A 6000-nucleotide genomic window follows, 5' to 3' on the forward strand; every position below is an offset into this window, starting at 1 on the left:
GAACCAGGGGCCACACAGTTTAAGAATAAACGGTCGGCCATTTAGAACGGAGATGAGGAGAAAAAAAATTCAGTCAGAGAGTTGTGAATCTGTGGAATTCTCTGCCTCAGAAGGCAGTGGAGGCCAATTCTCTGAATGCATTCAAGAGAGAGCTGGATAGAGCTCATAAGGATAGCGGAGTCAGGGGGTATGGGGAGAAGGCAGGAACGGGGTACTGATTGAGAATGATCAGCCATGATCACATTGAATGGCGGTGCGTACAGGCTCGAAGGGCCGAATGGCCTCCTCCTGCACCTGTTGTCTATTGTTTTTTGACACTAGTTCTGTACTGTGGAGATACTGCAAGGAAACAGGCCCTTCGGCCCACTGAGTCCGTGCTGACCAACAATCACCCCTTCCACTAGCACTATCCTACACACACTAAGGACAATTTTACAACATAGCTAATTAACTTACGCCTTTGGAGTGTGGGAGGAAACCGGAGCACCCGGAGAAAACCCACGCAGGTCACGGGGAGAACGTGCAAACTCCGTACAGACGGCGCCCGTGGTCGGGATCGAACCGGGGTCTCTGGCGCTGTGAGGCAGCAACTCTACTGCTTGCCCTAGATGTTACCTGAAGTTGGAGAAGTCAATGTTCATACCACTGGGATGTAAAGCTGCCCAGGTGAAATATGAGGTGCTGTTCCTCCTCCAATTTGCGCTGGGCCTCAATCTGACAGTGGAGGAGGCCCAGGACAGAAAGGTCAGTGTGGGAGGGGGGGGATTAAAATTGGTTAGCAACTGGACGATCCCACAATCAATACCCTGACTGACGAAGGTGAGTGTTTCCAACGACTGCCCAAGGTGAGATTCTGAAGAAGGGTCTCGACCCGAAACGTCACCCATTCCTTCTCTCCAGAGATGCTGCCCGACCCGCTGAGTTACTCCGGCATTTTGCGTCTATCCTCGTTTGAAACCAGCACCTGCAGTTCCTTCCCACACAAGATGGGATTTTACTTAGTTTAGAGATACAGTGCGGAAACAGGCCCTTCGGCCCACCGGGACCGCGCCGACCAGCGATCCCCAATTCACACACGTTCTATAGACACAAAACGCCGGAGTAACTCAGCGGGTCAGGCAGCATCTGTGGAGAACATGGACAGATACAAAGTGCTGGAGTAACTCAGCGGGTCGGGCAGCATCTCTGGAGAGAAGGAATGGGTGACGTTTCGGGTCGAGACCCTTCTTCAGACTGAAAATCAGGGGAGAGATCGAGATATGGAAGGGTATAGCTGTGAAGCATGCAGGTACAGCAGGCAGTGAAGAAAGCCAATGGAATGTTGGCCTTCATAACAAGAGGAGTTGAGTATAGGAGCAAAGAGGTCCTTCTGCAGTTGTACAGGGCCCTAGTGAGACCGCACCTGGAGTACTGTGTGCAGTTGTACAGGGCCCTAGTGAGACCGCACCTGGAGTACTGTGTGCAGTTTTGGTCTCCAAATTTGAGGAAGGACATTCTTGCTATTGAGGGCGTGCAGCGTAGGTTCACCAGGTTAATCCCCGGAATGGCGGGACTGTCGTATGTTGAAAGACTGGAGTGACTAGGCTTGTATACACTGGAATTTAGAAGGATGAGAGGAGATCTTATCGAAACGTATAAGATTATTAAGGGATTGGACAAGCTAGATGCAGGAATAATGTTCCCGATGTTGGGGGAGTCCAGAACCAGGGTTCACTATGTCTAAGAATAAGGGGTCGTCCATTTTGGACTGAGATGAGGAAAAACTTCTTCACCCAGAGAGTTGTGAGCCTGTGGAATTCTCTGCCACAGAGGGCAGTGGAGGCCAATTCACTGGATGTTTTCAAGAGAGAGCTCTTGGGTCTGATAGAATCAAGGGATGTGGGGAGAAGGCAGGAACGGGGCACTGATTGTGCATGATCAGCCGTGATCATATTGAATGGCGGCCGGCGCTGGCTCGAAGGGCCGAATGGCCTCCTCCTGCACCTACCTTCTATGGAAGCGCGAGATCAAAGGGGATGAGGTTCAAGGAAAATGTAGACAGACACAGAGAGCTGGAGTAACTCAGCGGGTCGGGCAGCATCTCTGGAGAGAAGGAACAGGTGACGTTTCGGGTCGAGACCCTTCATCAGAAACCTGCATCTGCAGTTCCTTCCGACAGGCCAGTCCTGCGTTTTACCCCGCCACCTCTTCCACTCCCTACACACACAGAGATATCTCTAAACTTTGTGGACGTTCTCCTCCTCTCTGCGACCTGAGTTTGGCAACATCCTCTCTCACTGCTCCCCCCTCTGCGATTCCTCACGCTGATCTCCCGGTGGCTCAGCACTTCAACTCCCCCTCCCACTCCCGCACTGACCTCTCCGTCCTGGGCCTCCTCCACTGTCAGAGTGAGGCCCAGCGCAAGTTGGAGGAACGGCACCTCATATTTCGCTCGGGGCAGCTTTACACCCCAGCGGTATGAACATTGACTTCTCTAACTTCAGATAGTCCCTTGCGTTCCCTCTCTCTCTCCATCTCCTCCCCCTTCCCAGTTCTCCCCACCGGTCTAAAACCCCTGTCCCACTGAGGCGATTGTTTAGGCGACTAGGCCGTGACCACACGGTCGTGAGTTGTCTCCAAACAGTCGTAGAGTCTTTCCGGTCGCCCCTGGATCAGAACCGGGGGCCAAAATGGCGTGAATTGTCTTCAGTTGCAGCCGACACGGTCCTAGCTTGTCCTAGCTTGTCACGGGTGGACGTGGGTTGACTTAGGTTGCCGCCTGTGTGGTCGTAGGTTGTCGTAGGTGTGCAGTTTTGGTCTCCAAATTTGAGGAAGGACATTCTTGCTATTGAGGGCGTGCAGCGTAGGTTTACTAGGTTAATTCCCGGAATGGCGGGACTGTCGTATGTTGAAAGACTGGAGCGACTAGGCTTGTATACACTGGAATTTAGAAGGATGAGAGGGGATCTTATTGAAACATATAAGATTATTAAGGGGTTGGACACGTTAGAGGCAGGAAACATGTTCCCAATGTTGGGGGAGTCCAGAACCAGGGGCCACAGTTTAAGAATAAGGGGTCGGCCATTTAGAACTGAGATGAGGAAAAACTTTTTCACTCAGAGAGTTGTGAATCTGTGGAACTCTCTGCCTCAGAAGGCAGTGGAGGCCAATTCTCTGAATGCATTCAAGAGAGAGCTAGATAGAGCTCTTAAGGATAGCGGAGTCAGGGGGTATGGGGAGAAGGCAGGAACGGGGTACTGATTGAGAATGATCGGCCACGATCACAGTGAATTGCGGTGCGTACAGGCTCGAAGGGCCGAATGGCCTCCTCCTGCACCTGTTGTCTATTGACTTCGGTTGTCGTAGATTGCCGCCTGTGTGGTCCTAGCTTGTCGCAGGTGGACGTAGGTGATGTCGTAGGTTGTCACCTGTGATGTCATAGGTTGTCGTAGGTGATGTCATAGGTTGTCGTAGGTGATGTCATAGGTTGTCGTAGGTGTGGTCATAGGTGATGTCATAGGTTGTCGTAGGTGTGGTCATAGGTGATGTCATAGGTTGTCGTAGGTGTGGTCGTAGGTGATGTCGTAGGTTGTCACCTGTGTGGTCCTAGCTTGTCGTAGGTGATGTCATAGGTTGTCGTAGGTGTGGTCATAGGTGATGTCGTAGGTGATGTTGTAGGTGTGGTCATAGGTGATGTCGTAGGTTGTCACCTGTGTGGTCATAGGTGATGTCGTAGGTTGTCACCTGTGTGGTCGTAGGTGATGTCGTAGGTTGTCGTAGGCGCGGTCGTAGGTGGACGTCCTCCTCGCGACGATCGTGTGGCCGTTTGTCGGTAGCTTGACATCGACCAGGTGGTAGGTTGTTGTAGCTTGTCGTGGACATTGTCGTGGGGGAGGGGAAGGGTCCAGTCTCCGGTTTTTCCGCGACCTTCTACGACCGTGACAGTCGCCTAAAAACAGCGGGGCAGGCCCCATCACTGTCTCCGACTACTTTCTACCTCAGTCTGAAGAAGGGTCTCGACCCGAAACTCCCCACACGTTCCTTCTCTCCCGAGATGTGTGCAGTTTTGGTCTCCTAATCTGAGGAAAGACATTCTTGCCATAGAGGGAGTACAGAGAAGGTTCACCAGATTGATCCCTGGGATGGCAGGACTTTCATATGAAGAAAGACTGGATAGACTGGGCTTGTACTCGCTGGAATTTAGAAGATTGAGGGGGGATCTTATAGAAGCTTACAAAATTCTTAAGGGGTTGGACAGGCTAGATGCAGGAAGATTGTTCCCGATGTTGGGGAAGTCCAGAACAAGGGGTCACAGTTTAAGGATAAGGGGGAAGTCTTTTAGGACCGAGATGAGAAAACATTTCTTCACACAGAGAGTGGTGAGTCTGTGGAATTCTCTGCCACAGAGGGTAGTTGAGGCCAGTACATTGGCTATATTTAAGAGGGAGTTAGATGTGGCCCTTGTGGCTAAAGGGATCAGGGGGTATGGAGAGAAGGCAGGTACGGGATACTGAGTTGGATGATCAGCCATGATCATATTGAATGGCGGTGCGTACAGGCTCGAAGGGCCGAATGGCCTACTCCTGCACCTATTTTCTATGTATCTATGCTGCCCGACCCGCTGAGTTACTCTGGCGTTTCGTGTCGGTCAAAGAGAGAGGCAGTCGCTTAGAGGTTAAATTATCTCAACTACCCACAGGCTTGTAAATATTGATCCAGAGATATGAATATTGATCCAATTTGGCAGCTGGAGAATTTAAAGGCATGTAATTAAATATACAAGGATTATAATGTACCGTCAGTAACAGTGGCCATGAATAAATGGATTGCTATAAAACTTATCTAGTTCACAAACATCCTTCAGAGAACATTTGCTGAATGAGTAGTTCACTATAATTTACATTTAATTCCCTCGTACCCCCTGACTCCGCTAGCCCCTAGAACTCTATCTAACTCTCTCTTAAATCCACCCAGTGAATCGGCCTCCACTGCCCTCTGAGGCAGAGAATTCCACAAATTCACAACTCTCCGGGTGGAAAAGTTTTTTCTCGTCTCAGTTTTAAATGGCCTCCCCTTTATTCTTAGACTGTGTGTGTGGCCCCTGGTTCTGGACTCCCCCAACATTGGGAACATAGAAAACATAGGTGCAGGAGGAGGACATTCGGCCCTTCGAGCCTGTACGCACCGCCATTCTTTGTGATCGTGGCTGATCGTCCACAATCAGTAAAAATCAGAACATTTTTCCTGCATCTAGCTTGTCCAGTCCTTTTATAATTGTATACGTTTCGATAAGGTCCCCTCTCATCCTTCTAAACTCCAGTGAATACAAGCCCAGTCTTTCCAATCTTTCCTCGTACGACAGTCCCGCCATCCCGGGGATTAACCTGGTGAACCTACGCTGCACTGCCTCAATAGCAAGGACGTCCTTCCTCAACTTAGGAGACCAAAACTGCACACAGTACTCCAGGTGCGTTCTCACCTGGGCCCTGTACAACTGCACACAGTACTCCAGGTGCGGTCTCACTAGGGCCCTGGACAACTGCACACAGTACTCCAGGTGCGGTCTCACCTGGGCCCTGTACAACTGCACACAGTACTCCAGGTGCAGTCTCACTAGGGCCCTGTACAACTGCACACAGTACTCCAGGTGTGGTCTCACTAGGGCCCTGTACAACTGCACACACAATACTTCAGGTGCGGTCTCACCAGGGCCCTGTACAACTGCACACAGTACTCCAGGTGTGGTCTCACTAGGGCCCTGTACAACTGCACACAGTACTCCAGGTGTGGTCTCACTAGGGCCCTGTACAACTGCACACAGTACTCCAGGTGTGGTCTCACTAGGGCCCTGTACAACTGCACACAGTACTCCAGGTGTGGTCTCACTAGGGCCCTGTACAACTGCACACAGTACTCCAGGTGTGGTCTCACCAGGGCCCTGTACAACTGCAGGAGGGATCGAAGATTATTGATCCCTGATTACATTCACTTCCCGACAGTGTAACTGAGATGCTACGATTT

This window comes from Rhinoraja longicauda, chromosome 34 (genome assembly GCF_053455715.1).
Source record: "Rhinoraja longicauda isolate Sanriku21f chromosome 34, sRhiLon1.1, whole genome shotgun sequence".
Classification (NCBI taxonomy): domain Eukaryota; kingdom Metazoa; phylum Chordata; class Chondrichthyes; order Rajiformes; family Arhynchobatidae; genus Rhinoraja; species Rhinoraja longicauda.